The sequence below is a fragment of the Vulpes vulpes genome, chromosome 2 (genome assembly GCF_048418805.1).
Source record: "Vulpes vulpes isolate BD-2025 chromosome 2, VulVul3, whole genome shotgun sequence".
NCBI lineage: Eukaryota > Metazoa > Chordata > Mammalia > Carnivora > Canidae > Vulpes > Vulpes vulpes.
In genome coordinates, this window is record NC_132781.1 from 152,663,550 (window position 1) to 152,676,137 (window position 12,588).

At 43.1% G+C, this 12,588-nt stretch overlaps 1 protein-coding gene across 3 annotated transcripts in view; it reads right to left on the minus strand.

Annotated features, from left to right (window-relative positions):
• The window catches only part of WDTC1 (WD and tetratricopeptide repeats 1), a 62,008-nt gene extending 50,243 nt beyond the window's left edge, over positions 1-11,765 (minus strand). For 2 of the 3 annotated variants that reach the window (XM_026014592.2, XM_072750663.1), the window contains exon 1: positions 11,445-11,696. The gene's annotated coding sequence lies outside the window, so the exon portion shown is untranslated. Of the gene's footprint in view, positions 1-11,444 lie in introns of all 3 variants that reach the window. The other variant, XM_026014591.2, reaches the window with a different exon arrangement.
• Positions 11,766-12,588: the final 823 nt, after the last annotated feature.

The following is a 12,588-nucleotide window of genomic DNA, read 5'->3' on the forward strand; positions in this document are numbered from 1 at the left end:
TTATTAGCCAAATCTGAATTCTAGTAAGACTTGATAGCTTCTGATCTATGCTCAGAAGTGGTGTGGTTACATTTCTCCCTTACTTCCTTTTCTACCAGAGACAAAGCTGATATTGAGGACTCCATTGTAGGCTGATGGGGCACAGAGAGTGGGATGTCTTTCTCACCTCTGCTAGTTTAGAATTGCAAGATCAGGAGGAAAAAGGTGACTTTGTTAAAAACAAAGTAACTCCATACAACAGTGTGTACAAGAAGGGTTATAGTAGGATTATTCATAATAGCTAAAAGGCAGAAACCCAAATGCCCATCAAGTGATGAATGGATAAACAAAATGTCGTATATCTATACAATGGAATGTTATCTGGCCATAAGAAGCAATGAAGAGCTGATACATGTTACAACATGGATGAAACTTAAAGACATTATGCTAAGTGAACGAAGGCCACATGTTGTATATAGCTTTTTCCTGCTACCCAAAAGTAAATCATTCCTATGAAACCTATCCTAAGGTGCAGTGACATAACGTGAAGAAGCAGTTACCATTAGTTTATATGGAAAATTTTTTGAGCATTCCCAAACCAAAAAATAACCTCTCTTAGGCTTTTTCTGATATCACCTTGCTAATGGATGAACAAAATAAATGAAGATAAAGCACAGAGGCTCAAAGACACAGTTCAAAGCAATGGTGTCTTGATGCCGAATGTAGTTCCCAGGGGAGAAGCTGGAAAGTGCCACCCTCGCTGCTCAGGGTGTGCACTGCCTCTATAATGGGCTCACAGCAAAACAAATGCTGAACACTATATCCAATTTTCATCCTTTTCATAAAAGCAAAAATCCTCTTTAGATTTCCTTTGGTTAGCAAAAAACAGGTGCTAATGTAGGTCTTTCACAAAGTGAAGTGGCATAATGTGAACTTTCAAGAATTGAGGATGCCTGTAATTCCATTTACATGCAAAGCCTAGAATAGGCAAATCCATAGAAATAGAAAGTAGATTTGTGGTTTCTTGGAGCTAGAGGGATGGAGGATAGAGTAGTGATAGCTAAAGGATAGGTGTTTTTTTAATTGAAGTGAAATTAATATAATATAAAATTAACCATTTTAAAGTGTACAACTCAGTGATATTTAGTACACTCACAATTTTATGCAACCATCACCTCTAGGTAGTTCCAAAACATTTCCATTGCACCAAATGAAAATCTCATAATTATTAAGAAGTCAGTCCTTCTTCCTTCCTCACTGCCCCCACCCGCCATCTGGCAACCACTAATTAACTTTCTACATCTACGAATTTACCTATTCTAGAATTTTTATATAAATAAACTCCTACAATATGTGGCCTTTTGAGACTGGCTTCTTTCACTTAGCATAATATTTTAAGGTCCATCCATGTTGTAGCATCTATCATCAGTACTTCATTCCTTTTTATGGTGGAATACTGTTCCATTGCACTGCTATATCGCATACTGTTTATCGACTTGGGGCATTGCAAATAGTTGCTGCTATGAACATTCATATACAAGTATCTGTTTGACTACCTGTTTTCAATTCTTTAGTGTATGTACCTTGGAGCGCAATTGCTGAGTCATATGGTAATACTATATTTAACTTTTTGAGGAATGGACAAACTGTTTTCCATAGCAGCTGCACCATTTTGCAATTTCACCAGCAATGTACAAGATTCCAATTTCTCCACATTCTTACCAATGCTTGCTTTAAAAAAAATTATTTATAGCTACCCTAGTGGGTATGAAGTGATATTTCATTGTGACTTGATGTTTCTTTGTGAGGTAATGAATATGTCCTAAAATTAACTGGTGATTGTTGCGCACATCTGTGAGAATACTAAAAACCACCTAATTGTACACTTTAAACAGGTGAATTGTATGGTATGTAAATTATATCCCATTGAAGTTATTATATTTTTAAAAAGGAACTACTGATACAGGTAACAATATGGATGAATCTCATGGATTCTGAGCAATAGAAGCCAGATATAAAAAAAGTACATACTGGGGGCGCCTGGGTGGCTCAGCTGGTTGAATATCTGACTCTTGATTTCAGGTCAGGTCGTGATCTCAGGGTCATGGGATCAAGCCCCATGTAGGGCTCTGTACTCAGCGCAAGAGTCTGTTTATCCCTTTCCCTCTGCTACTCCCTCACTCGCACTCTCTAATAAATAAATAAAATCTTTTTAAAAAGCACATACTGTACAATCCTCTTTACAGTTGACTCATGAACACAAGAAATATGAAAATATGAAATATGAAATATGTGGGTCCACTTATATGTGGATTCTTTTCAATAAATACTGTATAGTACTATAAATGTATTTTTCTTCCTTATGATTTTCTTAACAAATTTTCTCTCTAGTTTACTTTATTATAAGAATATAGTACATAATACATGTAACATACAAAATATGTTGTCAACTGTTATTGGTAAGGCTTCTGGTGAACAGTAGGCTATTAGTAGCTAAATTTTGGGGGAGTCAAAAGTTATATGTGAATTTTTGACCGCATGGAGGGGTGTCAGGGTTGATGCCCCTAACTCCCACATCGTTCAAGAGTCAACTGCATATGAAGTTCTAGAATTGACAAAAATTCAGTGGAAAAAAACAAAAAGGTGCTGCTTGGGTGGAGATTGACAAGGTAAGGACACCTGAGAACTTTCTAGAGTGATAGGCTCTCTATATATATTGATAGGAACATGGTTACATGGGTATTTGGGGGTATGGGTTACATGAGTATAACCATTTGTGAAAATAGCACAATCAAGATTAGTGAATTTTAATGTTTGGAAATCTTACTTAAAAATAGAATGGAGGTGGAAAGCAGAGGAGATATAGATAAAACAAGAATGACAGAATACTGACAGTTATTGAAATAGGAGGACAGATATATGGGGGGTTCAATATTGTTTACTTCATAAAATTTGAAATTCTAATAAAGTCCTTTTTTAAAGAAAATATTTATTTATTTTAGAGAAAGAGAGAGTACATGAGCAAGAGGGGGAGAGGGGGAGAATCTCAAGCAGACTCCTCACTGAGTAGGGAGCCCAATGTGGGGCTCAATCTCACAACCCTGAGATCATGACTTGAGCCAAAACCAAGAGTCAGATGCTTAACTGACTGTGCCACTTAGGTGCCCCTCTCATAAGTCCTTTTAAAATTCTTTTTTCTTATTACAGAATCATTCAAAACATGGAAGACTGATTAATAAAATAGAAAACCATTCATATATAGCTTTAAAAAATCAGGTTTAGGACATATCTATGGCCATCTTAGCCTTGGAGAAAAAGAAAAGACACACCAAAAGTGTACATCTCTCCAATGTTACAACAAAAAGAATATGCATCAAAAATGTGCCAGTTGTCTTCTCTCTGGTAAGACAACAGGTGATATATATATATTTGTGTGTGTGTTCCTCTGTACTTACCAAGTATTCTATCGTGAACATTTATTGTTTTTATAATAATATAGAAATAGCCATTAGGAAAAAGCTTTGAACTGAAAGAAACTGGAGTCTGAACCGGGGTCCACTATACACTAGGTTGTGTGATTTTGGGTAAAACTATTTACCTTTTAAGCTCCTGGGTTGTTTGTTTGTTTTTTACATGTAGATATATGTAATAATATCTACTTCATAGGGTTATTGGGAACATTAATGAGATAATGCATTATAAAACACTTAGCATAATACCTGGCAAGTGCTCAAGAAATACCGGATATTTTTCACCTGTTACATGAAGATATATTATATAATAGCACCTACCTCAGAGTTGTGAGGATTATATGGGATAACTGGCACATTGTAAATACTGTAAATACGTAAGTATGAATGATAGTATTACTTGCAATAAGAAAAAAACTGTTCAAGAGAAGCCTCCTCTTGGGGTGCCTGGATGGCTCAGTCAGTTAAGCATCTCACTTGATTTCAGCTCAGGTCATGATCTCAGGGTTGTGAGACTGAGCCTCATGTTGGGCTACACACTGGCTTGGAGCCTGCTTAAGATTCTCTCTAGGGATCCCTGGGTGGCGCAGCGGTTTGGCGCCTGCCTTTGGCCCAGGGCACGATCCTGGAGACCCGGGATCGAGTCCCACGTCGGGCTCCCGGTGCATGGAGCCTGCTTCTCCCTCTGCCTGTGTCCTGCCTCTCTCTCTCTCTCTCTGTGTGTGACTATCATAAGTAAAAAAAAAAAAAAAAAAAAAAAAAAAAGATTCTCTCTACCTCTCCCTCTCTCCACCCCTCTCTCCCTCTCTTAAAGGGGCAGGGGGGGGGGGGGGGGAAGAAGACAGGCCTCTTCTCAAAAAGTTAAACATAGAGTCACCATATGACCCAGAAATTCCACTCCTAGGTATAACCCAAGAAAAACGAAAACATATGTCTACACAAAAACTCACAAATGAATGTTCATAGCCCCAAAGTAGAAACAACCCAAATGTCCACCAGTGGATAAATGTCCACAAATGGATAAGTAAAAGGTGATATATCCGCATAATGGAATATTAATCAGCTATAAAAAGGAATGAAGCACTGATTCATGCTACAATGGAATGAAATTTGAAAACACTGTTATTTGAAAGAAGTCAGTCACAAAAGGCCACTAATATTATATGAATCCATTTATATGAAACGTCAAGAATACCAAAAGCTACAGAGACCGAGAGTAGATTAGTGGTTGCTTGGGACTGAGGAAGAAGATGGGAGTGATTGGGGTGGTGATGATATAGCTAAAGGGTATGGGTTTCTTCGGGGCATGATGAAAATGTTCTGGAATTAGATAGTGGTGATGGTTGTACAACTTTGTGGATATATTAACAAGTCAGAATTGAACACATTAAAAGGGTAGATTTTATGGCATGTGAATTATATCTCAATTACAAAGTCCCCCAAACCATTTCTTCTTTTCTCTGCCTCAAAATCAGAACTTATGAAAATTTAGTTCTCACCCTTTCCTTCTATCTCCTGCCTTGAACTATAATTATTTTTGTAGCTTCTTGAAGAGACTAAAAACATCCTGAGGGTCAGCTCTTCATCTGGTTCATCTACTGACCCTCCTAGGTCTCTAAGGAGTGATGTGGGCTTAGCAGGTGCCAATAAGTACTTGCTGAATGAATGACTGCATGACTATCTTGCAATACATACAGTGCTTTATACCCATCAGAGTGCTTTTGTTCCTTCTTTTAACTTGAACTTCACAACAATCCTGTAAGGAAATTAGAAAGCTATCATCACCCCTTTTAACAAAGGAGAACTGAGGCAGAGTGCTGTGTGGTACTGAGAAATAAGCACTGGACCAGGATCTAGGGTCTTGTGCTCCAGGCTAGGCTCTGCCTCTAACTGGCTGAAGGACCCCATGTGAGGCATTTCATTGTCTCAGCCTATTTCCCTATCTGCAAAATGAGAGGCAGACTCTGTGATGAGCTATAAAACCTCTTCCCATGATTCTAAGGATACACTGCTAGTAGCAGTAGAATGGAGATGGAACCTCAGTTATCTGTATTCTTTTTCCTCTGGACATGCTGCCTCCCACTGCAGAAAAATGCCCCAGCCTGAGTGACCACTGCCCCCCCCCCTTTAAACATTCTGAATTATGCGAGAGACATATGCAAATCCTTTCACTCTATTTGCAGTGGTTTACCTACTGGAGCAACCCTATAGATGACCAAAAAAAAAAAAAAAATGCACTTCCAAAGTATAAAGGTCATCGGAAGTAGCATAATAAAATGAAGAGCTGGGCGCTGAGTTCGACAGATTTTGCCACTATTTTCTGTGTGACTGCATTTCTAAACCTCTGCTTCCTAATCTGCAAAACAAGGATGATAATGCCTACCTTCAGAGTGAAGATCCACACATGTAAGATGCCTGATACCAAGCCTGGTAAAAATATTCAGTGAACATTCAAAGCATTTCATAAGTGTTATCTGACAGATTCCTCATAAACCTATGAGGCAGGCACTACTGTTATCCTCATTTTACAGATGCAGGATCTGAGGCACAGAGAAGTTAATTTGCCCAAAGTTACAGTTATTAAATGGAGAGTCAAACTAGATAGTTTAATTCTAAAACCCAAGTCACTGGCCACTAAATAATAGTTACTATCTTTAATCAGATCTTTTAAAAGATCTAAAAGAAGCTCTTAGCATTCCTTGGTTAAGCTAAGGAATTAAAATCATCTTGACTCTGCCAGTCTCAAACATAAATTTCAAGAATGTGTTTCGGAGTCATGGTAAGTTGGCACAAGGGACAGTATCCAGGAAAGTTTTGGTTGATGGGCTAGGCCCATCAGCAAAGCATCTTTGGAAAAGTTTTTTGCCATCTTTGAGGCTCCTGACTCAAATGATTCCATAAAGGGTTGACTAAAGCTTTCTCTATGGAAGTCTATCCTAAGAAATGCTTCACTTTGTGGGAAACTGGATAAAAACTCACTTCGGTGGCTTCTCTGCATGAATGGGTTCTGTATTGCCATTTGTGTTTTGTGAAAAATTTTTCTTGATGTTTTCAGAACTTTGCTTTTCAGTGATTACAGCTAATTTATCTGCTTTCTCCTAAAGCCACAATTACCTTGAGGTAATGGAAGGGAACAGAAAGAGAAAACAAAACAGAGCATACTTTGATAATGCTGTCCTCTCTCACTGTATGTATGAGCATCTGCAGTCTTGAATTTTACCTTTAGCCTGCATCTTTCCAAATTCTGCCACTATACAAAGTATGTCTCATAATAAAGCCCTTGAAGTTTCACCCTCTAACTTTCCTCCTAGCAGTAAGGTTAAGGAAAACTAAGCCAATCAATGTGGAAATGCTTCCTTTTTAATTCAATTGCTTACATCCAGATGTCTGACTCAAGAAGGAACCAGGTAAAGCTGCTGGACCCAAATACTTAGGGCTCAACTGATGAAGCTCCAAGACCAGAAATGCCTGACTCCCATTCTGAGAAAGTCTCCCTAAAAGGTATATAGTTAAGCAGTTTTGCACTTTCTGAAAACAGAATCTGGGGGCTGTGAACAAGGATAAAATTTTGCCACCATCCTGATCCTAACACTGCCTCAGGGGAGCCCCTGGATAGCTACCTGGGTAAGGTCTGATCCTGCTCTGCCCCACTCCCCAAGAAAATGGGGTTAATACCTCCCCAGATGGCTACAGGGAGGATTAAGGGTTATTATTCTTGGCATCCAGCTCTATCAGAGCTCTAGCAATTGTGACCTTGTTCATTCTAAAATCAGACATTAAATATAAAAATGTAAACAGTGATCCCTGAATCTGACTCTCTAGTAGGGTAAGGACTTTCTTCCCACAAGGCCTCTGACACTGCTTCCTAGTCTCCAACCTATTGGCTGAACCCTCTTCTTTCTCAGCCTCAAGTTTTTAAGGTATTAGTCACTAATGCCACAAAGCCCTTCAAAGAGTCAGCAACTATTACAAATAGTACAAAGAATGAACCCCAGAATTCTCAGGGTTTGTCAGGCCTGTATTCACCCTAAAGAAACAAAGTGGTACTCTTTTACCCCAAACCAGGCTCTAAAGGGCAATCAGTAAGGTCTAGTGAAAAGTATTATACCATTTAGTACTCATAAACCCACTATAAGGAGTTACTGTCACAAATTTCATTTCACATAGGAATAAACTATAGCTCAGAGAAAACAAATGATTTACCCTATGTTACAGAGCTAAGAAGGTACAGACAAAGGTTCGGATATCAGTCCTACTACTACTAGCTGTGTAACCTGTACGTTAGTCTGTTTTTGTTTTTGTTTTTAAATTTTCTGGAGCCTCAGTTTCCTCATTTGTAAAGTGGGAATAATGATAATTTCTACCTCATAGGGGATCTGAGGGTAAATATTGTAGGGAAAGCATCTAACAAATAGCTGGCACACAGTAAGTATGCAATAAAGGTTAGTTTTTTACAGATCAAAATGATAGGAGTTTGACATCATTTCCATATAAAAACAGGGTGTAGGGACACCTGGGTGGCTCAGCAGTTGAGCTTCTGCCTTCTGCTTTGGGCATGATCCTGAGGTCCCAGGGATCATGTCCTGCAGGGAGCCTGCTTCTCCCTCTGCCTGTCTCTACCTCTCTCTCTCTGTCTCTCATGAATAAATAAATAAAATCTTTAAAAAAACAAAACAGGGTTTAAAATACTGAAAGACGGGAGCCTGGGCAGCTCAGTGATTGAACTCCCTTTGGCTCAGGTAGTGATCCTGGGGTCTTGGGATCAAGCAACGCATCAGGCTCCCTGTGGGACTCTCCCTCTGCAACTCTGATGAATAAATTTTTAAAAAATCTTAAAAAAATTAAAATACTGAAAGACTACTTATAGTCCAATTACTTACATAAGTATGAACTCCTTTACCAAATCATTGTAAGAAGTGGCAATGCCTCTGCTTGAATGCCTACGATGATGGATAACTCCTTCCTTCACAAGGTGGCCCATTTTACTTTTATAGAGCCAAATTCTCTCCTATCAAGCCAACCCCTCTTGGAATTTCCATCCCTTGATCCTTGTGCTGCCTTCCAGAATCACACAAAGGAAGTCCAGTTCCCTTTCTACAGGACAGTTAAATACTTGAAGGCACATATTGTGTTCTCCCAGGCTCTCAATTTTGGTCCTTTCAGCTCCTCATGTGTCATAGCCCAAAAGGAGACACATGAAGTCTAATGGGCTGCTTGATCCCAGGACCTGAGGATCACTGTCTGAGCCAAAGGGAGAAGTTCAATCACTGAGCTGCCCAGGCTCCCGTCTTTCAGTATTTTAAATCCTGTTTTGTTTTTTTAAAGATTTTATTTCTTTATTCATGAGAGACAGAAAGAGGGTAGAGACAGGCAGAGGGAGAAGCAGGCTCCCTGCAGGAGCCTGATGCAGGACATGATCCCGGGACCCCAGGATCATGCCCAGAGCAGAAGGCAGAAGCTCAACTGCTGAGCCACTCAGGTGTCCTTACAACCTGTTTTTATATGGAAATGATGTCAAACTCCTGTCATTTTGATCTGTAAAAAACTAACCTTTATTGCATACTTACTGTGTGCCAGCCATTTGTTAGATGCTTTCCCTTATTTGCTATGTGGCCTTAAGCAAGTTATTTAACCTCTCTGTACTTGTATCTTCATATGTATAACAGGGAAGATGATTTTTGCCTCATATAGGAAAGTAATGAGGGCTAAGCTAGATAAAGTAAAACACCACTTAGCACACAGCCCAACATATACCAAGCTCTCAATAAATGCCAGAGTCACTTTTAAGAATGTATTCTAATTAGTAAATATCTCTCAAAGTAAGTAGCCATAATTAAATATTAACACCAAGGGATTGTTTTCTGATGGAAATTGTCAGGGCTTGTGTTTTTAAAGCCTAAGAAGTTATGTGAGTCCCTCTGCAATGGCAGCCCAAAGATGCAGTGGAAAGGAATCAGTGACCCAAAAGAAAGTATCACCATACTACATGTTGTCTATGATTCCCTCTTTGAGACCCAGGACTGCACATGTGGACCACATTCCCTAATACAAAAAGGAGAGAAGAAAATAATTAGAAAGAAATTTAAAAATTATTAAAGTCACAGTTCTGGGTCTTTGCAGCATTTGGTCCCTCAAAATCCAAAGACATTTAACAGAGGGCTTTAAGATCTTCAGTTGTATCCTTTCAGGTCCTAAAGCCTAGGTGTGTGAAAAAAAGAACCTAATATGATGTCCCATGAGTCACTACTGAGTTTCTTCTAGCTAGAAAATTTGTCAGCGCATGACAATTCTAAAACCCACAAGTGGCAAATCGCCAATGTTAATATCATCACCATAATCATTACACATACTCTCTTTCTTTTAGTAAGTCCAAGGGAAGGAGTCTCAGGCAGAACTATGGATTGTTGTCCAATTATTCTTCAGAGCTGACCCAAAGCACTACAAATTGAGATGTGGGTTGATCATAAGTGCCCCCAAATAGGTCAAAATATCCCAGTATTAAAGCAGCAGGATCATAAACTATGGCAGAAAAGGCTGCTTCCCACCTGCCAATGAAATGCAACAACCTGCAATGAAGCTTCATTGTTAAGTCTCAGGGTCAGCCCAAATAAGCCTTTCTAGTTACTCCCTAGTCTGTGCTAGAGGATCCAATTATTATACTCAACAGACAAGATTCAATTCAATCTCTTTAAAAATATAAGAATTACAAGGAAGAATAAGCCAGAACTCAAACCAGAAATAGCCTTAAGTAGTTCCCTCACTTAGTGAAGACACTAGCCACTCAGGAGGGACTGTAAGGTACAGCAAAAGCTTGGTTCAGACCACTGGACAGACCTGTGCCCTAGGCAGAGACTTCCTAATATCTTTGAGTCAGCTGGTGTCCTCTGAATCGTCTTCTTCTCAAAACCGTTTCAGACTTTGTTAAAAGGGAACACTTAACTGCCACTTTACCCTGATCATCTACCGCATCCTTGGGAAGAATGGGGAAGTTACAGACACCCTATCAGGTTTCTAAACTCATAAACTTAAGAGGAAAACTTTAAAGTTGCTCTACCACTACCTCAGGAAGTTAAAAAAAAAAAAAAGTCACAGAAGAAAAGGACTTTGAGGAAAATAGTCAAATTAGGCAGTTAGACTTTAGTCATAAGTCCTGATACCTCTTTTCTTAGAGACCCTGGTGGTATACCTGCAGAGGAGAGTCAGAGGTCACTAAGCAAATTCAACCTGGCTGGCAAGGGGGCGTCCCACTGCAGCTTTCAGTGACAAGAATTGGATCCCGCTGGTCGGTTCACAGTCTCTCTTCTATTCCACACTTCCTATTTCCCTTTGAATTGGGTACTGAATAGCTGGTACCCAAGTAAAGGCCCTCTGTAAGGGCGTTACAGTCGCCCGGAGGGAACACCTTGGCAGAGTTCAGCTTGGTGCCAGGATGGGCCACTGAAGGCATCTGCGGCTGCAAAAAGCCTGACCACGGACGGACACACGGACACACACACTCTCTCTCTCTCTCTGAGAGAGCAAGAGAGAGAGAGAGAGCGCGAGAGCGAGAGCGAGCGAGACAGAGCGAGAGCAGGAGAGCAGGAAACTAAGAGAGCAGGTCAGGTCAACGTAGCCCTCCCGGCATTTCCACCTGCCCCCTTCTTCCTGAGACCGGCGCCAGATCAGATGTCAAACAAAAACTCCGCAAAAAAAGTCCCGTGATGGGACGACTTCCACCTCTCCGCTGGCAGAGTCTCCCTGGATTCCCAGAGCCTCCCCCACCACCCACGTCCCGGCCAACCCTCCATCCCACTCCGCCCCCGGCCCACTCTGCCCTTCGCCCCAGCGAGGCCTGCCCCCTCTCGGGACACCCCTGAGCCCCGAGGCTGGCGGCCTCAGGCCCCGGGGCCGGCAGGGCTGCGGGCGGCCCAGAGCGGGCGGCCCGTGTGCCGGGACTGCGGGAGCCGGTTCTCGCTCCGGCGCCCGGCGAGGGCAGGGGGCGGTGGCTACCGGTACCTGTCAGGCCTCTTCCCAGGACCGGCGGCGGCGCAACTTCAGGAGCCCATGTCCGTCCGGGGGGCCCGGCCCCTCTCCCGGGAGGGGGGGGGCGCGGATCCCGGGGAGGGGGCTGGGGGCCCGGGCAGCTCTAGCCCCTTCCCATGCTCCCCGCCCGGCGCCTGGCCGGGGCCGGACAGCGCCTCCGCCCGCCCCTGCGCACCGCCTCACACCCGCGCTCACACACACTCACACTCCCTCGCGCGCTCTCACACACGCACTCCCCTCCCTCCTCCTCCTCTGTTTATCTCCTCCAGCTGTCTGGGGACCCAGGAGAAGCCCGGCACCGCGCCTGCGCCACGCAGTCTCCGCCCCCGCCCCGCGCCTCACAGCCGGCGGCTACGCTACGGAGACAGCGTCCGGCGGCTTCCAGAATGGCTAGCCGGGCCCCTCCCCCGCCCCGCGCGCCCGGTCAACGTCTGCTGCCGGCGGTGCCTACTAACCTGCTAGTGGGGGAGCCCCGCACCGCCGCGACCAATCCGCTCCTGCGCTAACCGGACCGGCAGCCAGTGGGCAGGCGGGAAAGCCGGACTAAGCCCCGAGGCATCCTGGGAGTCGTAGTTTTTCTCCGTGGAAGAGCTCCTGCCGCGTGGGCTCACCCCGCCCAGTTGCCATTAGTTACCCTGACGCACCTCCCACCCCACATCCAAGGAAAATGCTCCCTCATGTGGCTTCTGGGACACCCATCACACTCACCCATTGCCCCTCAGAGCCCGACGGAGTCTCCTAAGAGCTCCACAGAGACTTTTCAGACTGGGGCCCCAGTGCCTCCCTCCCATCCCCCAGAGCCGAGCTTCATCTTACTTCTTCCTGCCCTGGGGGGCTGCTGAAATGGCACATTCCTCACTCTTGCTCCTGGGCCTGAAGGAGGCGGATAAAAGGTAATCAGTCCTACAACCGAGTGGCTTGGACGGGAGCCAGCCACACACACTCTGGAAACCCTCAGCCTGACCGAGAGAGAGAGACGGGGTCCATCTGGGACTAACGGTGGAAGCACTGCTGTTTCCCGCCTCGAAGGAAGAGGCAGTTCCAGCCTAGCGGAGTGCCAAGTCTGATGGAGGAGACACCGTCCTCTCTAAGGAAGTTCCCAAGGTGACAAGGGAGG